The sequence below is a fragment of the Colobus angolensis genome, unplaced genomic scaffold (assembly GCF_000951035.1).
Source record: "Colobus angolensis palliatus isolate OR3802 unplaced genomic scaffold, Cang.pa_1.0 Scaffold492, whole genome shotgun sequence".
Classification (NCBI taxonomy): domain Eukaryota; kingdom Metazoa; phylum Chordata; class Mammalia; order Primates; family Cercopithecidae; genus Colobus; species Colobus angolensis.
Window position 1 is genome coordinate 1,251,082 of NW_012118399.1, and position 25,832 is coordinate 1,276,913.

A 25,832-nucleotide genomic window follows, 5' to 3' on the forward strand; every position below is an offset into this window, starting at 1 on the left:
CGAGTCTATTTTCATGTCTTAGTCAAATAGCTTTATAAACTTCCAGATAACTTATAAAGACCATTTTATAAGTCTTGTAGACTTTCATATAGTCTTATTTCTAAGTCCAAACTCGAGAAATACTCCCCATTGTTGAATTAGTTCAGCTGTGAGTGGTGAAAGAGATGAAATGGGGGAGGAACTACGTCAAGGTTACTCTACTTGCTAGGAGATGACTTGTGGGAAACGGAATTTGGTATTCAACCTCTTTTAGCTAAATACAAATTTATGAAATTAAAAAAAATTGCCTTCCCCTGTTGGAAAACAAGACACAGTGTGCTATTTATGTTACAGAATAGAAAGACTCACTGTCTTCAAGTTTCTTGCTCAAAAGTCCAACGAAATGAAACCAACTAGCCAGGGTCTCAGCACTGGTTGAGATTGTGAATTCTGCCTGTGCTGCATGTGCCATGGTCGCTCACTTCATGAAAACAGTCTTTGACCTTAAAGTGTTTTCAGGTGTTCTAAAAGCCAAGGTGTAGTATTTTCTTGAACGGTTTAAGTTAAAAAGCTAGGGATATAGCCATAGAATTATTTGTCAGGCAATTCGAGTTATGCAGTATAGAAGTTTATAATTAGAATTTGGATTAGCCCAAAGAGTCAATTTAACCTACAATGCAGCTGAAATACTGTAGCATTAAAATGAGACACTGTGCAATGAGAGGTCATACAAACCAGTGTTGCAGTATTTGTGTACAGAAAAGCAAACAATGACATGAGAAAAATGTTGTTTTATATTGAGTGGTGATTAAGGAAAAATAAGTTTAATTAGCGCACCCCTGGCAGTAGAGTTCTAAACTACATCTTGATTTGTAACTTTAAAGGTTGTAAGTACTGATTCTTTAATTATACCCTAAAATCATTTGATTGTCTGTCTTTTCCTTCAAACAGGTGTACCCTTTTTTCTTTGTAATTAAGAGCTGGTACTCAAACTACTTTGGGCCTCTAAAATTGAGGGCACAGAAGCCTAGAGCCTTAGTAAGTACTTCTATTTATGGAAAAAAACGAGATGTTTTGTCTAGGTAAAATATAGCCAGAAGTGGTGGTGCGTGCCTGTAATCCCAGCTGCTTGGGAGGCTGAGGCGGGTGAATCGCTTGAACCTGGGTGATGGAGGTTGCTGTAAGCCGAGATCATGCCACTGCACTGCAGACTGGGCAACAAGAGTGAACTTCCATCTCAAACACAACAAACAAAAACAAACACTGGGAAATAAAAAGGAGATATTAAGAGATGATATATTTAAATATTAGAAGTACTCTCTGTTGTTGAATAAGCTTAGATGTGAGTGGTAAAAGATTAAATGGAAGAGGAGCTACATCAAAGTTACTGTACTTGGGGGGACGTGATATGGTAGGATGTGGTGGGGAGAGAGCATGTCCATTGCTGATTGGCAAGTGACTGGCTGCCTCAGAAAAGGATGAGGGTGGGTAGGGGAGGTCACTGGAGATTATTTGAACATACCTATATTTTCAAGACTGCTTAGTTTTTAAACCTCGTAGTACCTTAATTGTTTTCACTGATGAAATAAAATACTATGTGATCTTTTTCTAATTTTCCATCTTGAGTAATGAGCAAAGACATTAACGTATTTCATGAAGACTTTGCCAAAAGTGGGACAAATTGATGGTCTTGTTGGCAGGGTAAATGAGCATAACTGTAGTAATTGTAGTTCTTTTTATTGGGTTAAGGGGTGACCTGGAATAATGGACGTGTTACCCTTCCCTATAGAAGTGAGGCTTTCGAAAAGAGGCTATAAGTCAAGTTGGGAGGCACAAAAGTATCAGCACTTTTTGGGGATCTTATTTTTTAGGTAGAAAAATATTGTAACTCAAACATGTGATGTTATGCATGTACTTCTTAAGCACATTAACTCAACCAGATCCAACAGCTGGTCTAATAACTTTTTAATTGTTTAAAAAAATTTTAATTGACACATTGTAATTGTACATATTTATGAAATACTATTTGATGTTTTAATATTTATGTTGTGCAATTATCCGATCAGAGTAGTGTTTCCTTCATCTCACACGTTCATCATTTCTTCACATGTTCATCATTTCGTTGTGGGTTAGAACATTCAAAAGACTCTTCTAGTTATTTTGTAATATACAGTATTTTACTGTTAACCATAGTCACCGTACTATGCAACAAAACCCCAGAATTTATTCTTCCTACCTAGTTACAACTTTGTGTCTGTTGACTAACCTCTCTCCATCCTTCCTTCTCCCCTCCCCTTCCCAGTCTCTGGTAACCACTATTCTAATCTCTGCCTTTTCTGTATCAACCTTTTATAATAGAAAAAGATTCCACATGTGAGTGACATCATGTGGTATTTGTCTTTTTGTGTCTGGGTTACTTCACTTAACATGATGTCCTTCAGGCTCATCCATTCACAATTGACAGGACTTTATTTTTTTGTGACTGACTAGTATTCCATTATGTTTATATATCACATTTTCTTTATTCATCTATTGTTGTATGCTTAGGTTGATTCTATATCTTGGCCATTGTGAATAGTGCTGCAATAAACAACGGGAGTGCAGATCTCTTCAACATACTGATTTTATTTCCTTTGGATGCATGCCCAGTAGTGGGATTGCTGGATCATATGATACTTCTATTTTTGATTGTTTTAGGAACTTCCATGCTGTTTTCCATAATGACTGTACTAGTTTACAATCATACCAACAGGGTGTGTTCCCTTTTCTCCATATCTGTGTCAATGCTTATTTTTTTTTTTTTTTGTCTTTTTGGCAATAGCCATTCTAACTGGAGTGAGGTGCATCTTCTTGTGGTTTTGATTTGCATTCCCTGACGATTAGTGATGTTAAGCACCTTTTAAATGTACCTGTTGATCATTTGTGTGTCTTCTTTCGAGGCCTGTCAAAATCTTTTGCCCATTTAAAAAATCCAGGTGCAGTGGCTCACGCTTGTAATCCCAGCACTTTGGGAGGCCGAGGCAGGCAGATCATGTGGTCAGGAGATCGAGACCATCCTGGCCAACATGGTGAAACCCCGTCTCTACTAAAAATACCAAAATTAGCTAGGTATGGTGGTGCGTGCCTGTAGTCCCAGTTACTTGGGAGGCTGAGGCAGGAGAATCACTTGAACCCGAGAAGTGGAGATTGCAGTGAGCTGAGATGGTGCCACTGCACTCCAGCCTGGCGACAGAGGGAGACTTCATCTGAAAAAAAAAAAAATTGTTATTATTTTTTCTGTTGAATTAAGTTTCTTATGTATTTTGGATTTTATCCCTTTGTCACATGTATAGATTACAAATATTTTTCTCCCATTCTGCAGCTGTTTTCACTTTGTTAATAGTTTTCTTTAAGGTGCAGAGATTTTTAGTTTGATTTAATTTTATTTTGTCTGTGCTTTTGAGGTCTTATTTTTAAAATCCTTGCTCAGCTCAGTGTTGAGAATAATTTCCCTTTTTTCTTCTAGTAATTTCATGGTTTCAAGTTTTACATTTTAAATCTTCAGTCTATTTTGATTTTTGTATATGGTGAGAGGGAGGGGTCTAATCTCATTCTTCTGCATGTGAATATCTAATTTTCCTAGTACCATTTGTTGAAGAGACTCTTTTTCCCAGTGTATGTTCTTAACATCTTAAAAAAATCAGTTGGCTATTGTAGGTGCAAAAATGTATTTCTAGGCTTTCCGTTTTATTTCACTGGTCTGTCTGGTTTTATGCTAGTTCCATGCTGTGTTAATATAGTTTCATCGTATATTTTGAAGTCAGGTAGTATGGTGCTTCCAGTTTGGTTCTTTTAGCTCAGGATTGCTTTGGCTATTTGTTTTTGTGTGTGTGTGTGTGTGTTTCTATATGAATTTTCAGATTGTTTTATTTCTGTAAAGAATGGTGTTGTTCTGATAGAGGTTCCATTAAATCCATAGATCACTTTGGGTGGTATGGGCATTTTAACAATATTAATTATTTCAATCTATGAACATGGACTATCTTCCCATTTATTGATGTGGGAAGATAATTTCTTTCATCAGAATTTTATACTTTTCACTGTAGAGATTCTTTCACTTCCTTGGTTGTTTATTTCTAGGTATCTTTTTTAAAAAGTAACTACTATAAATGGAATTGTTTTCTTGATTTTTTCACATAGTACAATATTAGTGTATAGAAATGCTACTGATTTTTATATGTTGATTTTGTGTCTTGCCACTTTACTGAATTTATTCTAACAGTTCTTTTGTGGAGCATTTTGGGTTTTCTATCTGTAAGATTGTATCTTCTGCAAACAGGGACAGTTTGACATGCTTCTTTTCAATTTGGATGCTTATTATTTCTTTCTCCTGCCCAATTTATCTGGCTAGAACTTTCAGTAGTATGTTGAATAGAAATTGTGAAAATGGGCATCCTTCTCGTTATTGATCTTAGAATTGATCTTATTATTGATCTTTTCCCATTCAGTATGATGTTAGCTGTGGATTTGTCATATGTGGCCTTCCTTGTGTTGAAGTGTATACCTTCCATACCTAATTTGTTGAGTTTTTAATCATGAAATGATGCCAAATTTTGTCAAAGGCTTTTTCTGCATCTATTAAAATGATCTTATGGTTTTTGTCTTTCTGTTAATATGCTGTATCACATTTACTGCTTTGTGTGTGTTAAACCATTTTGCATCCCTCTGATGAATTGCACTTGAACATAGCAAGTTATCTTTCTAATGTGCTGTTGGATTTGGATTGCTAATATCTTGAGAATTTTTTGCACCTGTGTTCATCAGGGATATTGTACTATAGTTTTCTGTGTTGTATTATTATCTGGTTTTGGAATTAGGGTAATGCTTGCCTTATGAAATGAGTTTGGAAGTATACCCTCTGTTTCAGTTTTCTGAAATATTTTGAAGTGAATTGATATTGGTTTGTTTAATGTTTGGTTGAGTTCAGCAATGAAGCCATTCGTTTCTGGGCTTTTCTTTGATGAAAGACTTTATTACTGATTCAATTTCTTCACTTATTATTGATCTGGTCAGATTTTATATGTCTTCCTAATTTAATCTTGGTAGGTTGTGTCTGGGAATTCATTTTTTCTGTGTTATCAAATTTGATGAAATTTGTTGAAGACTAACTCTAAATTTTGTTCATCTTTTGAAATTATTTTTAGTCTCGATTTCATTTGTTTCTCCTCTGAGTTGAATTATTTCCTTGCTTATACCAACTTTGGGATTACTTTGTTCTTTTCTTTTTTCTTTTTTTAAGATGGAGTTTCATTCTTGTTGCCCAGGCTGGAGTGCAATGGCGCTATCTAGGCTCACTGCAACCTCTGCCTCCCGGGTTCAAGCAATTCTACTGCCTCAGCCTTCCTGAGTAACTGGAATTACAGGCATGTGCCACAATACCTAGCTAATTTTGTATTTTCAGTAGAGATGGAGTTTCTCCATGTTGGTCAGGCTGGTCTCGAACTCCCGACCTCAGGTGATCCGGCCGCCTCGGCCTCCCAAAGTGCTGGGATTACAGGCCTCAGCCACCGTGCCCAGCTGATTAGTTTGTTCTTGATTTTGTAGTGTCTTGAGGTGCATCATTAGGCTGTCAGAAGTCTGTTGTCTTTTTTGATAGAGGCATTTATTGCTATAAACTTACCTCTTAAAACTGCTTGTGCTATGTTTCAGTATGATGTATTTTCATTGTCACTTGTCTCAAGAAAAATTTTATTTTCCTTTTTAATTTCTTCATTGACCCATTGGTTGTTTAGGAGCATGTCGTTTCCATGATTTGTGAAGTCGTCAGTTTTTCTCGTTGATTTCTAGTTTATTTCTTTCCTTCTTTTCTTTCTTTCTGAGACAAGATGTTGCTTTGTCTCTCAGGCCCAAGTGCAGAGGCACAATCTTGGCTTAGTGCAACCTCTGCCTCCTGGGCTTAAGCAATCCTCTCACCTCAGCCTCCCAAGTAGCTGGAACTACAGGTGTGTGCCACCGTGCCTGGTTAAATTTTTGTTGTTGTTGTTGTTGTTTATTTGTTTTGTTTTGTATTTTTAGTAGAGAGGGCTTTCACCATTTCACTGTGTTGCCCAGGCTGTTCTCAGACTGCTGGGCTCAAGCAACCTGCCCACCTTGGCTTCCCAAAGTGCTGGGATTATAGCCATGAGCCACCATGCCTGGTCTGATTTCTGGTTTTATAATGCTGTGGTCAGTAAAGATACTTGATATTATCTTAATCTTTTAAAATTTGTTAAGACTTGTTTTGTGGCCTAACATGTGATCTGTCCTCAAGAATGTTCCATGTGCATTTAAGAAGAATGTGTATCTGCAGCTGTTGGATGGAATGTTCTGTAAGTGTCTGCTAGGTGCATTTGGCCTATGGTGCAGCTTAAGTCCAGTATTTCTTGATCTGTCTGTGTGTGTTTGTATATGTATGTATGTCTAGATAATTTATTCATTATTGAAAGTGAGCTGTTAAATTGTCTTACTATTATTGTATTGGAGTTTATCTCTTTAGATTGAATATTTGCTCTATATATCTGGGTACTTAGGTATTAGGTACATGAATGTTTATAATTGTTATATCCTGTCATTGAATTGATCCCTTTATCATTATATTATGACCTTCTTTGTCTCTTTTTACAGTTTTTGACTTAAAGTATATTTTGTCTGATATGAATATTGCTACTCCTGCTCACTTTTGGATTCTGATTGCATGGAATATCTTTTTCCATTTCTTCACTTTCAGTCTGTCTTTAATGGTGAGGTAAGCCTCTTTTAGGTAGCATGTAGTTTTTTCTTTTTCTTTTTTTCCAGTCATGCAGCTACTTTATATCTTTTAATTAGATAATTTATTTACATTCAAGATTTTTATTGATAAGAACTTACATCTGCCATTTTGTTAATTGTTTTCTGGTTGTCTTGCAGATTCTCAGTTCTTCTTTCTTTCTTGTTTACCTCTGTGGTTTGGTCATTTTCTGTGGTCCTAAGCTTTGTTTCCTTCTATCTCTTGTTTATGTATCTCTTGTAATTGCTTTCTTTGTGAATACCATGGGGCTAACATAAAGAGAATTGTAGTTATAATAAACTATTTTAAGCTGATAACAAGTTAACTTTGGTCACATAAAAATACTCGACTCCCCCCCCCATCCCTAATTGATATTTTTGTTGCCTTTATTTATTTCACATGTGTTCCTTACCCATTGTAGCTGTTGTTGTTTTTGACCAGTTTTACTTGAAACCTTCATCTGGAGGATTGAGTGATTTACACAATAACATGATATCATTGGGGCATTCTGAGTTGGATTTATAAATTTACCTCTGTTGGTGAAGTTTATACTCTCACATGTGTTCATGATAGTTACCATGTTTACATTTACAGCTGTAGCACTCCCGTAAGCATTTATTGTAAGGCTGGTGTAGGGGTGATGAATTCCCTCAATAACATGATATCATTGGGGCATTCTGAGTTGGATTTATAAATTTACCTCTGTTGGTGAAGTTTATACTCTCACATGTGTTCATGATAGTTATCATGTTTACATTTACAGCTGTAGCACTCCCGTAAGCATTTATTGTAAGGCTGGTGTAGGGGTGATGAATTCCCTCAGCTTTTGCTTGTCTGGGAAGGCCTTTAGTCTCCTTCAGGATAGTTTGCTGGATATCGTATCCTTTATCCTTGGCTGATAGTTTTCTTTTTTTTTTTTCTTTTAGCACCTTGAATAAGTTATCCCTTTCTCTTCTGGCATACATCAGTAATTTAAGGTTACTGATGGGAACTCTACTGATAGTCTAATGAGGATTCCCTTACATGTAAATTGATGCTTTTCTCTTGCAGATGTTAGAATTCTCTGTCTTCAACTTTTGACAGTTTGTCTATAATGTGCCACAGAGAGAATCTTTTTGGGTTGAATCTAATTGGGAATCTTTGTGGTTCCTTAATCTGGATGTCTGTATCCCCCCCAATATTTGGGAAGTTTTTAGCTATTATTTCATTAAATAGGTTTTCTGTGCCTTTCTTCAACTTTTCTCCATCTGCTAGTTCTATAATGCAAAAATTTGTTTACTTCTTTTTTAAAACTTTGGATTATTTCACAAAATGTATTCTCAGATTTTGAAATTCTTTCTTCTGCTTGTTCTGGTCTATTCTGGAAGCTCTCAATTGTGTCTTTTATTCACTGCATTCTTCAGATTTCTGTGTTTTAAGTGATAGATCTTGTTTTAATTTCTCATTTTATAACTTTCCTGATTTCTTTGGGTTGTTTGTACTCTTGTATCTTGCTGAATTTCTTTAAGATCATTATTTTTAATTTTGTTTCAGGCATTTTATAACACCCTTTACTTTGGGGTCTGTTACTAGAGACTTACTGTGTTCCTTTGGCGGTGTCATGTGTCCTTGCTTTTTCATGTTTCTTGTGACATCTGCACATCTAGTGGAATAGTCACATTTTCCAGTTGTATGCAGTAGCTTTCATAGGGAGAGACTTTTCTTGTAGGTGGGTCCTAGAGTGTTGGTTGGGTATGGTACATTGGCTTTGGTTTGGGGTGGATTCGGTAACATGGTCTCTGTGTAGTTTCTTCAGCTGTAATCTTCATCAGCAATGTCTGTGATTGCCTCAGTGGCCTAGGCTGCAGGAGTTTTTGATGTGTGTGTCATGATAGTTGTCAGGCTGGACTCTTGCAGGCTGGGAGGGGTGACAGGCTGTCTTTTGGGCTCTCAGGGAGGAGAAAGTATGATTTTCCAGCTTTTTTTCTATGTTTATTTAAAACTTTGTTGTCTGGCTCACAGTGTTCTCTGTCTAAAGTCTGGCCAGTGGTGGTGGTCATATCACAATCATTACAACTTCAGATTTTCTAGACCTTTTCCATTTTAGTGACCTTCAGCCTTCATTCGTTTCCATTCATGACCACAGAATAGATGTCATCTCTATTGAAGGCAAACTCATCCCATCCCTTCAGCTTCATCTAGAAATTTGTTTCATCTGTTACACTTTCTTTCTTTGGTTTTTAGCCTTCACTTCTACCGGCTTTTTCACTTAAGCACAGAGATATGTTCAGGACTCTCCCATTCTAACAGTCCCTGCCTTGATCCTACAAGCTTCTGTCTCTAGCTGCTACCTTGCTTTTTATTTTTATTTTTTTCTTACTTGCTCTGATAAGCTGCTAGAAAAATTGGCTTACTCTCACCACCTCCATTAGTTTACCTCTTAATTATTCTTCAACCATCTGAGACCTGGCTTTGTTCTTTCTCTGCTGAAACTCTTCAGGCAAAGATTAGCAGAAGTCTTCTAATTGCTCAATCAAATGGGAACTTTCAGTCCTTATCTTTCTGTATTTCTCCTTCATTTGACTTTGACTTAACTCTCTTGGTTTTTGTAATACCACCAGCACCTAGTTTATCAGTCTCCCATGGGGACTTCATTCTATCTGCCTGCCAAATGGTGGAGTCCCAAGGAGTGTGATCTGATCTGCTGTTCCTCATTACATGCTTTCTGGTCAGCATTGCCCACTGTGCTTCTCATCTACCATCATCCACCTCCAGGAGTGCCATTAATTTAGTAAATTTACAAGAGAAGCATTTTTTATTGCTCCATAGACTAACTCTGATCTTTTGTTCCCTATCATGGTTATAGAACTCACTATTCAGCATCAGCTGTCAGAATATTTAACTTTGCTATTTAGGTTTGTGTAAGTTATGGGACAATAATTAGGATAACTAGAATTAGCTTGTAGCTTATGTAGGATAGATCATAGAATTGCATATGTAAATAGTGAATATTTTGGCTTAATATGTGAAGGAGTATTTAGGAAGCTATCTGGAATGTTATCTAAGCCAGGATTCTGAAGGTAACACCAGCTTCACTGTCCCTTACTCACTATTTCTAAACACCCACCAATTCTGCCTACTTTATTTACTTAGTATTTCTCCAATCTACCATCCTTCTCTGACCAATCACTGCCCTAACTCAGGCCTTTATAATCTCTCACTTGACCTACTCCTTCACCTCCTTTGAACCTGTGCACAAATGTTAGCTTCTTAGTAAGACTTTCTCTGATCACCTGTATAAAATTCCCGTCTGCTACATACATCCTGGTTCCCTATATTGCCTTATATTCCTCAGTGGCATTTATCATCTTGTATATTATATAATTTCTAATCTCTGTCCTTTCTATCACCACCCCACTTCAAGATGGCAAGAATTTATCTGTTATATTAGTGACTGTCCTAATAGGAAAAAAAAAAATGGCACATTTATATTAGGGTAACTTGAGAAGAATTTTTAAGTCAGTATTTATAAAGGTGTAGATATAGAGATAGTGAAGTACTCTTGGGACTAGTAATAATTGGGCAGTTGATACCATTTTTAAGCCCAAAAGGGCATAGTGAAGGAGCAGGTGCCTGAACCTGGATTCAGAGAGACTATGTAGAGGAGGCCACTAGGCAGGAGCTGTGGCCTTTGCCTCAGCTTGGCTGATTACCTCCCTAATCCTCACTAATCCTAAATTACCCGAGTTCCTTCTTTTCTGGCCCATTTCACAGTCCAAACCCAACTTTAAGCCAGAGGACAAGGGGAGCACTTGATGTAGTCCGTGCAGTACGGCCTCCCAGTGCACAGGGCAGGTGGAGGGTGGAAACTAAATCTACATGGAGGAGAGGGAAGGTATTCAGAATATCTTTTTTCTTTACTGTCAGCACCTTGAAGAGTGCCTGGCATATAGATAATATTTGCTGAATGAATGAATTTGTTACTGCTTTACTGGCCGCATGAACTTTAGTTTTGTCTATTCTATTCTAACTTGATGACTACATTCTTACATACTTGATACCAACTCCTCATCAGCTACAAAAGCAGTATTCCCCTCTCCCCCTTTTTAAACATCAAAACTCTTTTAAAAAAAAATCTTAAATGCATCCCCAATATATAACAGATAAAAGTATAGTAAATGATCCCAAGTCTGTCCGCTTGGGTTCCCTCTTTGCCTATCAGGAATGTGACCGTCTTGTTTGAAGCCCACTGAAGTAGAAAACGGGATGAGAGACACATTCTTCAATGTGGCATAAGATTTCCATGCTTGGCTCCTGCCTATCTCTGCATCCTTATTTCTCAGTAGTTTCCTTATGTTTTACTATCCTGTAATTGAAAGAATTACAAAACTAGTTCTCTATACACGCTTTCTTTCTGTTCCAGCTGCTGGGAATTAGCTTCCTTTGTGCTTTTTTTTTATTTATTTGAATGATTACATGTTTACATTCATTAAAATTAATGAAGATTCATTACAGTTGTTTTCTCTTTAGGCATAATTGGATCTCCTATACTGAGACATTGATGAAACTTTGTTTTTTCCCCATTATATGTTAAGCTCCTTGAGGTTCTTTTCAACTTTGCATTATTTCAAGATTTCTATTGTTAAGAGTTAAGGTTGGCCCACTTCTCTGATGTGAGGTTCACGGCAGGAAGGTTCCATGTCGCTCAGAGGCAGAGTAGAAAATACTGAGCAGGGCATAAATTGGGATGCTGCCATTATAATATAAACTGTGTTTATAAAAGGACATCATCAATTCAGAAAATACCTTTTTCATTGACTGCAATGGTGCTCAGTGATCTTTCTATTACAATGTTAAATTATGGTCATTTTAATTATAGAATCATACATGAGTTTATTTATGTTAAAGTAATTATCAAGCTAGCTGTGACCTATGAGAAAAATCCTGAAGAAATGACAAAGGGATCAGGTGAGTGTTTTTGAAGTCAAATGTGAAAAGTCAGATCACTCTGGGTCATGGGACCCTGCCAAGGCGGAGCAGGTCAAGTGCTGTGCCCAGTGGGACCAGCCCCCAGTATGGTGCCAGGGACTGGGTGTGAGAAGCCAAAAATTGAGAATACACCTCAGAAAGGGGACAAGGACAGATACCACAGACTAATTTGCATATTTCATGATTTAGCTCTAAGGTTGTGCTGATAATGGATCAGATATTTTCAGAGTTCAGTATTTTCAAAACCATCACTGATCACCTGTTGGCATTGTTTTACATCTCAACCAAGGGCACACTTTTGGGACATTTGTTTAACAAGTGGTAAGCTTTTATTTGAAATATTTGATTAAAGCAGAAGAGTCAGGCATTTTTTGTGCCTCCCCAAAGAAAGGTTTGTTTACTGTCCTGTGTAAATAAATATAATGTCATTATTTCCCATAAAGGAAAAGCTGATGGGGAGAGTAATGGGTAAGGTTAGGCAATCTTAAGCTCGTATATTAGTACGTTTAAGAGTGATCAGTTTAGGGATCTCTGTGACAGAGATGCCAGCGCTCACAGTGCTATCTCATGTTGGAAACGTGTCTCGTCCACTTTTCCTCAGTCCTCTGAAATGATGGCCCTTTAGGGATTGACAGATACTATACATATTTCTGTGCTGATATGTGATTTGTCTAAAACAAAAGTTTCACAAAACAATTCTTACCATTGCCATTTAAGAGTCACTCTGATATGTTCTGTTTTCATTACAAACAAATGCTCATTACGATTTGTGAAATTAACTTCATAATTTCCTAATGGATAACACCTTGCAGTATGAAACGCACTACAGGATCTTTTATAGCTTTCCTCCTCCAGCTATCTGTAATCTGCTACCATCTGTGGTGTAGGAAAGATTTCAGCAGTGATCACTGAAGGCCCTAAGATCTTGTCTCAACAAATAGCAAGGTGTGTGACGGACTTTGGACAGGTTGTTTAACACATCTGAGTTACAGATTATTCACCGGCAAAATGAGGGGCTTATATGATATTGTCTGTAAGTACTATCAGTTCTGACCACCTATGAACTTTCATTTTAAAGAAAATACCTATTTCTATGGCCTTTAGGCATTAGGGAATTTTGTCAAATTAAATAAATCTCAGTAAGGTTTGATGGTCAATGGGGCCCACCATCTGATGTGTGTGGAGGGGTGTTGTATTTTACATCAGGAACTTCACAGCCCCTGAGAAATACAGGTCAAAGCCCTTTGCTAACCTTACTCAGCTTTAGGGCGCAGTGACTAGAGGTGGGCAATCGCTTTGGGGTAGGTATTGTCATTGGAAAGGAAGAAACCATTTTCTGGAAGAAAACAATTGGTTGAGGCTAGCTTTAAGCAGCTGTTTCATAATGGACAAAATGACTAGCTCATCCATTCTTCATTTATTTCTCTGTATCCTCTATCAAATTTCTGAGTAAAGATTTTACACTATGCTTGGTTAGCGTTCAAATATTATGTTTCAAAGATTTTTTAAAAATAAAACTAGGCTTTCAAATCACAATTAGGGCTTATAACTCTCTATTTTTCATATACTTACTATCTCAAGTTACCAATTTCATGTTACGTTTTTTCAAAAGAGTATTCCTGCCACAACTCAGCTCAGCTGAATCAGAGCAGTGACTAGAAAATCTGAGAAAGCTGAGCTTCGAAATAAGGTCTGGAAAGTGTTTCTTATTGTTACAAGAGAATCAAAATGATTTTCCTGAGCTTTAAGTTTATATATGTATTTACTTGAAACTTAGCAGTGTAAAAGATAATGTGCAAAAATGTGAAAATGAGAAAAAACAGTTTCAAAACAAGAGTTAGTGATTATGTGAGACTTAGCAGAGCAGAATATAGTCTAAGTATTAATCTGTGTAAGCTGTTTGGGAACAGATGTATGTGAAACAGATACCCAGTGTTCTGTTGTGTACACCCCAAGTGAGACATCTGTTGGTAGACCGTGTGGTCAGAAATAATGGAAGCAGGGGTTAAACCCCAATATGACCTATTACTCATGTGAATTATTGAAGAACTAATTACTCAGTAAAACATGATGCTTTGATTCATCAGTCTACACATTAAGAAAAAAGCCTCTTTAGAAAAAAATTAATTCTGTTCCTAAGCTGTCAAATTTGAGGAAATTTTTAAAAGATGGATGCAAAGACTCAAATTTCCATAGTAACTGCAAATACTGTCTGCTTATAAAGTTTTAAAATGTTTTGACAGGTCTACTAATTTATCATAAAAATAGCCTCAAAGGTTTTAGCTTTTTGTTAAGGTAGGTTGGGTCTCACAGAAAACAAATGTAGAGTGAATTTTTTAAAGCAGGGCTGTCCAGTTAGACTTCCTGAAATGATGGGAGTGTACTGTAACTGAACTGTTCAATACAGTTGCCACCAGCTACATGTGGCTATTGAACAGAAGCATGGCTAGTGTGACTGAGAAACTGAATTTTTAATTATATTTAATTTTCATTCAATAACTGCATGTGGCAAGTGGCAACTGCATTGGACAACACAGCTCTGACACATGAAGAGTTGAAAATGTTTACTTTATTCCCAAGCTTTCATTTTAGTCTTTGTTTCTACATAGAAAGGAAGATAATAGCTTTCAAACAATGAACCTGAATGTAGAACTGGTGTGGTTATGCAATTTGAGCTGCCTATTTAAAGATAAAGCAACTGAGTTGAGCGATTTCAAAGTGGCAGAGTCCTTTAATATATTTCATGGGCTGGGCATGGTAGCTCATACCTGTAATCCTAGCACTTTGGGAGGCTGAGATGGGAGGATTGCTTGAGCCCAGGAGTTTGAGACCAGCCTGAGCAACATAGCAAGACCCCATCTCAGGGAAAAAATGTGTGTATGTATATGCATACATATATACACATACATACATATATATACACATATATAAACATATTTTGTGTGTACAAAAATATTTTATGTGTAGATTAGTTGGTTACTAGTAAAGTTGAAGTCTCGTCTATAGAAATCATTGTATTTTTCATGGTCATTGTGCTACATTGTTTGAACTGAAATTTGGCAAATTCAATCTGTTTCTTACTGCAAGAATAGTACCTAGATTTGAAATGGCACCCCTGTTAGTCTGTGTACTCTGACCCTGTGAACGTCTGGAAACTGCTATTCCTAAATATACTGTGACCACATGGCACCATCTGAAGGCAAACACTTTTTAAAACTGATCTACTTTTGTGGACCCGTCCTCTCTCTTTCCTGCACCCCCCATGGGGCCCTTTGGGGCTGGAACTGGCACAGAACTATTCCCCTAGGAGTGGATTCATTGAAGCCAAGGGACATGCAAATTGAGAATCAGATAGACTGGACCAAGGTCATTAAACTAGAGAGGTCAGTCCAGATGGGGTTGTCCAAAGTAGGAAGTTCTGAAGTGAATTGCAGGGATCTAAACACAGTAAAGCTAAAGGAATAGAGAACCAGGGCAATGGATATACAGAACAGAGCAATTGAGTATACAGGAAGATGCTATTACTTAGATTGGACGTTTTTGTACCCTCTGTAATTTGAGAAAATGGACCATCCTTGACTGGGCACGGTGGCTCATGCCTGTAATCCCAGCACTTTGGGAGGCCGAGGTGGGTGGATCACGAGGTCAGGAGATCGAGACTATCCTGGCTAACATGGTGAAACCCCATCTCTACTAAAAAAAAATACAAAAAAAAAAAAAAAAAAAAAAAATTAGCCAGGTGTGGTGGCAGGCCCCTGTAGTCCCAGCTACTTGGGAAGCTGAGGCAGGAGAATGGCGTGAACCTGGGAGGCGGAGCTTGCAGTGAGCCAAGATGGCACCACTGCACTACAGCCTGGGTGACAGAGCAAGACTCCATCTCAAAAAAAAAAACAAAGAGAAAATGGACCATCCTTGTTGAAATGGTCAGGGATGTAGTAGATATAATTCATTACAGTTGTGTAATCTCAGCACTATGCATAACCATATCGCTTGTTATCCCAGCTAGCCTGCCACTTGATTGGGTTATTAGATTACATTTCAGACATTGACAAGTCTACAAGCATCATTAAAATCCTAAACACAGACTTCTTTAAAGCCTTCTGACTATATTCCTGCCCAAGTTTTAGAAGTACTATGCCAATGATGGTGGTAGTATATGCTGAGGAAGTGAGTTTTGATTGTGTGTGTTTGCATGTGTATGTGGGTGTGGTGAGCACTGGGAAGGAACTCTCAGCCATGGCTCTAAATGCTCTTGTGTTGGCCAAAATCGGTATGAGCTAGGAGGAGAAAAACAAAGGAGAGAGAAGCATGAAGTTGAAGGACATTAAACTGTTTGCCAACTTTTGACATGCAAACCAGAATTTGAGGAACCTTAGTGTAATGGATGACTGAATTCAGAGGTAGACAGGCAAGCAGGAAGGTATAGTTACCAAAAATATTTACCATTGGTGAGCATCTTTGTCATTGGCATGGTGTTATGAACTTATATTAAACCTAAGGGTAAGTCTAAAATGATGAACCAGCTGGCATCAGGGAATTCCCGTGTCCATTCCTAGATTTTCATTAGAAACAGTGTTCTGGAAACTAACACTGCTGCTACACAGCAGTGCCCAGTGCTTGACTGAAAATGGTGAAAACTTATATTTGTTTACTCTGCTAGGTTCTGTGCTAAGTATCTTACCTTGTTTAATCTTAGCAAAGAAGCTATATAGTCTAGATGATAGGATTTTTATCCCTAGGGCGCAGAGGTGTTAAATAACTTGCCCAAGGTCATAGTAGTAATGCAGTTGCTGGGGTTCAAAGCTAGGCAGTCTGACTCCAGAGCCTGCGCTGTCCCCATTAGGTTATGTTGCTTCCCCAGTCAAGCAAGCAAGAATTCCCCCTAATGCCATTAGGAGTCCGACTGACATCCGAGTTGGTGGTAGTAAAGCATCATGGTCTGAACCAAAATAATAAAAACCTTTGAAACAACATTATCTGACTTCTTTCAGGCTTTTAAGACAGTTCCATCATCACCAGCTTATTCCATTTCTCTGGCTACTTCCAATTTCTGAACAAATGAAGAAAATGGGAGTGATAAATTGGAGTTTTTAACAAGTTTTTTTTTTTTTTTTTTTTTTTTGAGATGGAGTCTCGCTCTGTCACCCAGGCTGGAGTGCTGTGGCTGGATCTCAGCTCACTGCAAGCTCCGCCTCCCGGGTTTACACCATTCTCCTGCCTCAGCCTCCCGGGTAGCTGGGACTACAGGCGCCGCCACCTCGCCCGGCTAGTTTTTTGTAGTTTTTAGTAGAGACGGGGTTTCACCGTGTTAGCCAGGATGGTCTCGATCTCCTGACCTCGTGATCCACCCATCTCGGCCTCCCAAAGTGCTGGGATTACAGGCTTGAGCCACCGCGCCCGGCAACAAGTTTTTTTAATCCAATATCTTTTCATGGAAACCACCAAACATACCCAAATGTAGAAATAATTATGTAATAAGCCTTCATGTTCAACCCTAAGAGGGGCGAGGCTCTATGTGACCCATTACTGAGTTTAAACAGTTTTCAATTTATGGCTAGTCTTATTTCATCTATACTCTACCCACATCCCTTCCTCCCCTGGAATGACTGAAGTAATTCCTAGGCATCATATAATTTCATCTATAAGCATCTCAGCATGTATCTCTAGGAGATAAAGATTTTCTAAAAAATCATATTACTATTCTTTAAATTTAAAATAATCTTTTTGGTTTTACATAGCCCGTTAGTGTCCAGATTTTCCTGATATTTTCTCTTTTAATATGTCAGTGTTGAAATGAGGTCCATATTACAGTTGATGGCTATGCCTTTTAAATTTTCTCATCCACAGATTCTTCTTCCTTTTTTATTCCATTCAATTTATGTTTTGAACAAAGTAGCTTGGCCTGTAGTTTCTCATGGGCAAGAATAACCTTCAGACTGGGATGCCCATCACTCTGATGCCTGTAAAGGGGATGAGGCAGACTGGGGAAGGGAGAGCCTCAGAGCATGATCACATGTCACAAGGTCTTTGCTTACCTAGGGTGAGGACTTGGGAAAAAAATTGCCCATTAGGAGTCCTGCCTTGGGCAAAAGTGGCCAAACTTAAGCTGTGCTGTCACAGGCTGTGGGCTGCCTTGGAAATGGACCTCAGCTCCTCTGAAGTTGAGGTGGAGCTTGAGGGTACCAATCCCTGGTGGCCATTACAATGATAACTACACTCATTGCCATGGCATGGCAAGTTTCTCCTCAAAGGTAGATCCTAGCATCCACCATGACCAGTGAGGGTTTTTTTTGTTGTTATAATCACTATAAACTCAAGGACTTAAACCTATTAAATATTTTTCAATTCACAGCAATGAATATTTTTACTGATCTTCACATTGTCACAATTTTGGATTTTTAGACCAATGGGAGACCCTTCATCTTGACTTCTGAGTTCTTTTGACATTACCTCAGCTGCCTGACAGCTTCCCTGCTTTCTGGAATGGCAAGATATTCCAGGTTCATCTTGAACATTTCATGCTTGAGATACGGAATCAAGCTCATTATCTGAGGGACCTGCTTCCTTTTACTGGATAGTGGTATTAGAGACCACAATTTGAGAACTAAGCAACATCATTGCTAGAACTTCCCCTACGTGTACCTTGTTACTTAGGTTTTTCAAAGAACAGAGCTAGAAAATATGTTGGGCTTTTTTGTTTTGTTTTTAAAGAAAAAATGTATCATAGGATTATGTTGATACTTCCAATTCAAATGCAAGCCTAAGCTTTTCCCATTGTCTCTTTTCTCCTACCCTTAAAGTCTTGATTCCTAACTGTAACAACATCATTACTCATTTGCTTTCTTTACATTATATAGACACAGTAGAGTAACAACACCAGAGCTGCCAATCAAAAGTATAATTGTGAAACCCACTTAAGATAGTTCTGCAATTTTTTTTTTGTTCATAGAGTGTACACTACTAGGGAGGTGTAGTCAAATTACTATGTTTTAAAGACGCTTGGAATAATTCATATCTGTGAAGTTATACCTCCAATGTATTTGTTTTTTCTACTGTTTCATTTTGCTTTTGATGTTTAGGCTTTTCTTTTTAAAAAACAATTTTATAATTATGTGAAATACTTATATGGTTCCAAAGTCAAATCTACTAAACAAACTATATTCTGGGAAGTATAGCTTTTATCTGTTTCCCTTCTATGCTTTTCCTCCTTCCTGTAGGGAGGAAAGCTTATTTGTTCCTCAAAGCTCTGGGTTGTTCTTTTATTTTATATAAGTAAACATGTGCATATATTCTTTTCATTACCCCCACAGTACCCACCTACTTAAACACATGTACCATGTATATGTTTTTCCACCTTGATTTCTTTCTTACTTAACAATATGCCCAGAAGATCACTCTGTAGCGCTTTACATCGGCACCAAAATCCATTATGTACTATCGTTTATTGAACTCTCTGTTGGAGAAGTTTGGATTGTTTCTAGTCATTTTTGTTATCACAAGTAGTGGTTTAATAAAGAACTTTTACTTTCTGTTTTTCTCGGTGTGCTTTTAGAATAGATGCCTAGAAGTGAGATTGCTGAGTCAAAGAACAAATGTGTTAATTATTTTGCCCAATATTATGAAATTCTTTCAAAAGACTTGTGCAGCTTTGCTTTTTAAAATCATTTTTGTAGAAGGGCATCTATTTCTTGAAAATTTCTCCAGGAGAGTTTATTGCCAAACTTTAAAAAAAACCTGATACATAATAAATGATATCTCAGCATAGTTTAAATTTGCATTTTTCTTATTAAATCATTCATGTTTTTAGCCTATTCCTCCTGACATTTAGGGGGCACCAATTATGGGGTCTCTGGAAGGTTCCAAGATGCTGTAATCAATTTGACATGATTTCCATCTTAAGATATTCACAATCTTCAGGAAGATATATTGACAAAAGAATAACTACATGATCTATTTTGTGTGCAACTTAGATAGTACTTACAGAGCATTATAAATGCACATGGAGAAATAGGTAAAGGAGAAAATCATTCTGTTGGGTGGGCCAAGGGGGAAGTTAGGAAAAGCTACAGAGAGGTTCGAGAGTAAACTTGAATGTGGGCCTTGAAGTATGATTAGGAGTTAGCAAGACAAAGGAGCAAGGAACCCATTCTAGAAAAAGAAAATTTTGAAAAATCTCTAAAAAAAAGGATACTTTGTCCTATTTGAAAAATAAGAACGTTGTCTTGTTTATGGGGGAGATGACAGTGCTTTGTTTTTAGTCAGTAGTTTGTACAGCACTTTGAATAGCCAGGAAATTGGCGTCTCAAACTGAGAGTTGGGGAAGGTGTGATAAAGGCTGAGCATTAGGTGAGATCAAATATTTGTTTTTTTTTTTTTTTTTTTTTTTGGTAAAGTAGGTAGCAGGATAGATTATAAATAGATTATAAATGGGCTCCACACTGAGAAGTCCAGTGTGATGGCTGATCCAGCAGATCAGGAGGCAGTGGCTGCAAAGCAGGGGGAATGGCGAGGTAAGCCTGGATGCAAGGGATATTGTCAAAGACAGAATTTGGAGGATGTGAGGCTTAAAAAGGAAATAAATAATAGTGATGCTGAGATTTCTAGCTTGGACAGTGGGATAGTGGACACTGTGCAAATTAATTTTTAAATCAGCACAATGAGAAGCATCTTATTTAAAATATATTCTACCAAATCTTAGCATCAGATGTGCCAGTGACTAGCAAAATGTGTGAACAGAAGAGAAGTGGCTTGAAAAGTGCACAAACTGGAGAAATCGCCCCTGAAGGGACTGTAAGTTGAACCCTTTTAAGCCTGTGATCTGTGTTTTATGAGCCCTAGGCTCTTTCATTCTGTATTCTGTTTCTTACTAGAGTAGAGGCTACTTAAAAATAATCGTAGTTTAAAGCTCTCTATTTTCAGAAAATATTATTCATTAGATGTTAGTAAATAATGTAATCTTTGTACATTCATAATTCTGCATTATTGGAGTGTAAAAAGTCAGTGAAATAGGCATTTGTAAATATGTCAGTTTTTATCTGTGGAAAATAACTGCTCATACCATTTTAAGCTTAAAAGTTCATTTACTTCTTAAAATATCCATGTTGATATTATTTTGTCTAGTACAAATAATTAATATTTACCCCGAATTAAGCCTTTAAGTTTACTAAATGGTACAAACATAATTCAAAGCACTGTTTAGTGTCCATCTGTGCAGGAAAAATAAGATCAATACAATTGAGCAGCTGTTAGCGTGTATTGGTTTCCTTATATTTTAAGTATGTTTTCATGTTTTGAAGGTGTAAAGGGATGACAGTATGTTTTGTTGTAGTTTTCATCATACAGATAAAAATTTACTACAGTTGAAATCTTGGTGAACATAATACATTTTAAAAGTTCCATTCCTCGCTCATTTATATGGATATTTAAACACAGTAAAATAAATAACATGGATACATTTTTGTCATGTGATTTGATTTATGTTTTTTTAAAAAGTAGAAATAAATTTCTCTCAAAGTTATTTTTATTTTTTAAATTTAGCATTTTTCATATCTGAGGAACAAACACTATGTCTTGCTACCCTGGCTTCTGAACTAAAAACACATCTGTCATTTTACAGGTTGTTTTAATGTTTCTCATTGGGATCAAACCTACTCTGGAAATATCTCATGGGTGAGCTTTATTTTTATGAAATGTTCTTGGCACTTGAAGACCTTCATAGGTACATGCCAGACTCATCTTGCATCCAGTTCTTCTGCATGGAAAATATGTGCATTGAGATTCTAAGTGCCTTTTCAAATTTGACCTTCTTAGAGAATAACATGAGTCCCAACAATTAGGAAAACTATGGAATGCCTTTTGGCTTTGACTTTTCAAAGATTTTTAGTCAGTAATATTTAATTAGCATTCTCTGTGTACATTGTACATTTTTGTGTGATATGACTAGTTCCAAAGGAATATTCTAGAAGATCTCAGCCTTCTGCTTTTGAAGGTGATACTATATTACTAAGTTATGCATTGCTTTACATTAAAATAATGTTGCAGCCATTACTTATTGCTTAACTAGTGGGTATAGGACATCAGGTTGAAATAATTGATTTTGAAGTGAAGAATTCTTGTTTATATCTTTAACCACGTATGTTCCTTAACTTTGAGAATAACAATGATCTTTTTCATTATTCTTGAGTAGACTGGATAAATCAGAAAACCCATGTTAGGGGTCCCTGTAAAAACTTCAGTCCTATTTGGTAAGTGTTCTTCCTTTATAAGAGTTTCAATAAAATCAGGTAAATTTAAACTCTGAAAATTCTACATACTGTCTATCACATTCAATTTACTGTTAAACAATACTATGCACTGGAAAATATTTTTTTTCACCTTAATGAAACCACCGGTCATTACTGCTGCTACTGATGCTCTTTTGTCTGCGCATACTGTTGCAACATAATGTGTTGTGCATTTGATACGGATATTATCATATTGCCATAAGGAGCTGCTATTATTTTAGACACCAACTGATTCCGTGATAGTGTCAGATTTCTTTAACATATGCTTATGTTCTTGTACAAATGACCCCAAGAAACATCTGCTAGTTTTGTGGTGGTATCTACTGTTTCTTTTTTACAATTGGACCTGTCAGTCACTTTTTAATGTGACTCTACAATATTAGAGTTGTATTCCTTTCTAGTTTTTATGTTATTGATATTAACAAAATTGAGTCAATTTTATGGCATAATTCAAAGAGAAACTGAAGCTGTCTATGGATGTTATTTTAAAAATACCCTTTTCATGATTGTGCCTTTAAAATGTTGTCATTGGTTGACACTTTAAAATTGAAAAGTGCCCTTTTAATGGATCTTTTAGGTTCCAAAATCTTAAGTCGAAAATTTCTGTCTATTGGTCCTGAAATTGCTCTCTGAATTTGATAAGTATGTAGTACTTGTGGTGTATCCTTGGTCAGTTTATATCATGTGCTAATTGCTAATCTTACTTAGTTTCCTCAATGGGTGTGTGAGGACAGGCAAAGAAAAAGGAAGTGTAATTTCTATAAAACTGAAATCTTTACTTCATGGAGATTAGAGAATTTCCTAAATAAAAGAAGCCACTCATTCTGTTGTAATTAGGATCCCTTCTTTTACTTGCTTTTCATGATCTTGACTGAGAAGCAACAATCGAGATTTCCATTGCCCGACACTTTCTCTTCTGCTTTTCTTTTTGTTTCTTTTACATTTTTAAAGATAGCTGTTTATTCAAAAACAGTATGAACTTTTATTTATCGGACTTAAACCTGGAACATCAACAAAACAAAGAACAAACAAAACTATCTTTCCAACTTTATTTTATTAGAGGATGCTATCAATACAATTTTGTATTACATTCACACTTGATACCAAACCTAAACCCAAGAAAGTGTGTCCTGTGTTGCAGCATATCCCTCTGTTTAAGATAATAACTAGAACAATTTACTTTTATTTTCTACTCATCTGCTCTGTGCATCAGCTGTTGTCCTCCCTCAGCCTCGAAGCATGTCATCATTTTCATCTCCATGCTCATTCAGTCATCCTTGCTGCTCTTAGTCCCCTTTTTGTCCCTTGGGTGACTTATGTCATTAGGACAACCTTCTGTCCCCACTTGGCTGAAACTGAGCTGAGGCCCTTGCCAGTTGCGTTAGGTGTGGCACCTTTCATGGCTCAGTTTGGGTCTCTGTGATATCTGTGTGCCTTCTACTCCAAAACTCCATTCTGCCAGAGGTGGCAGGGTGACTGGAAGCTTTAGTTTCATTGACAAAACCCAAGCGTGGCTATGCTGAGTGTCTAAGTAGCTTTCATTTAGGCCTTAGATGAAATAGGAGAGTCAGGTGCCTCTGTGTCCCTTGAGAAAGAGAGATTTCCCTCAGCTCTCTGGGCCCAGCACTCAACCATTGAAGTGAGCTGGTTAGTATAATTTCCCTAAATTGTGGTTTAGTTTCCCTATGTGTAGGACTGCAGTAGGACAAAGTAAGGGGAGTCCCTAGTGACCTTTCTGCCTCCTGAGGAGCAGGCCATTTACTTTCAGTTGTAGCTTCCCATCTATCTGTCCCTACTACCCTATCCAAGGCCCTGGAGGAGCCACAGGATGAGGGAGGAGATTCATGGAAAAGGGCCTTCAGGTACTGGGTATATCTGGAGTAACATTTAAAGTTTAAAAGACTCTTTAACAATTTTCCTCTGATACTTATTACTGCCTATACTGGTTTAGTTTTGGTACAGTAAATTTTGTCTATCATGGGGGTGGAGAAAATAGAAATATTCACATTAACTTTGTATGGTGCTTGGTATGATACTCTGAACAGGTGCACCCATAATTGTTTACTTGATGTTCTTTTTAATAAGTCAATTATATCATGGGAAATTGAAGAATAGCAAAGTTAATTTGTTTAATCATTCTATGGGAAATCTTGCGTGCTCGTTCACTAGAGGAACATTGGGTTTCTTCCTTAAAGGACAAGGCTTTGTTTTGTTTTTAATAAGACACACTCTTTATAATTAAAACAAAATCCCAGTGTTAAGGGGTTACTGTTTTAAATAATTGGATTTCTTTCCTTTGTTTCTCTGATCCCTATATATGAGAAAAAAATCTAATGGTGTCTTAGGATAATAAATATTTCTAGATTAAAAAGTTCTCTTAACCACTGACAGTTAATAATACTTCTCAAAGTTTATGGATGATACAGAATGTAATGTAAGGTTGAGAATTTTAGATTTGGAAAAGGCAAGGATACAAAAACTAGTGAAAAACAACAAACTGGCAACACTTTTAAAATAGTGATGTATTTATCTTTGCAATAAATTATTCAGAAATATAATAAACTCACTATTTACATAGTTTTATTTAAATTTGTCCTCGGAATACTAAATTTAGTACTACACATTTTCTTCTTTCAGATAAATGCTTTCCTGAAAATGGTATTTTCATATCTACAGATGGTTTAGTTTAACAATGGTTGGGGTAAAAATGACATAGGAAAGCAAAATGTGAGAGCCCAGCCCTGTTACCTTTAGAGAAATTCTCAGAATAAACTCTATTCCCCTTTCCTTCTCTTTCCCCTTTACATACTCAAGAGCCCTTTTCTGAGTCTCTTAAGTCATTTGTGGGCCTTGGAGAGGATAAATAGCAGGGTGAGTGCTAAGAGGGGAGAGTGCTTTGCTTGAGGCAAAGTTTTCCTCCATATGGGACCTTCCTCAAGCCCTCCCTTCAAACCCCTTAAATGAGAGCAAGAACTCCTAGGACAGAGGTCGTGTGGAAAGCGGCAGTAGCACGGAGGAGGGTGGTGTGGAGGGGTGAAAGATGCAAAAAGCAGCGTTAGCATGGGGGAAGGTGGGGTGGAGGGGTGTAAACGGAATGAGAAGTGAAGTGGTTGAAGGGCCATTTTTCTAGTTGACCTCTGGGCTTTGATGAACCTTTTCCAATGGACCTGTTTCTCCACTTAGCCCTGGGCTAATCTTGACGCTTAACTTTCCAGGTGTATAGTTATGCTGATTTCTCCTGGGTTTGGAAGCTCTGAGGAGCGCTGGTTCTAGTTCAATCACAAGACCTAAAGAAAAAGAAAAATAAAACAATTTTTAAAAAAGTAATAAAAAAATACTTTTAAAGAACCAGTGAAAACTTGGGAGTAAAAATATCGAAGACTTGAGAAATTTTCATCTTTACCCTTTGAGTGGGCAGCATGAAATTATTGTAAATGGTGCTTTCAAATCTTACACAAGGTTCTCAGTTACCTTCATCTGTACTCCCTAGACCGTATTGCATCCCTTGCTATCTTGACTAATTCCCACCTAAAATAATTCAATGGTCTCCCAATATAATCTGGCATTCTAATTAATAAGCTAAGAAATTATTTGTTTTTCTCTCATTGGCATTAAATATTCTTCAGTGCCCACATTTGGAAATATTGGAACACAGAAATGAAAAAAGATACGATCAGTTTCTCTGCTTGCCACGTTTTCCTTGATATGGCAATATGACAACAGGTCACCCTTTGAAGAAAATTCAGAGATGCTAAAATGGAAGTTAAAACTGAAGACAAGTCAAGGCAGGATAGTGTAGCAGTCTGCTAGGGCTGCCA

General features: G+C 37.1%; 1 protein-coding gene across 3 annotated transcripts in view; it reads left to right on the forward strand.

Annotated features, from left to right (window-relative positions):
* CERKL (ceramide kinase-like) overlaps positions 1–25,832 on the forward strand; it is a 119,193-nt gene that overhangs the window by 1,071 nt on the left and 92,290 nt on the right. The window lies entirely within an intron of this gene.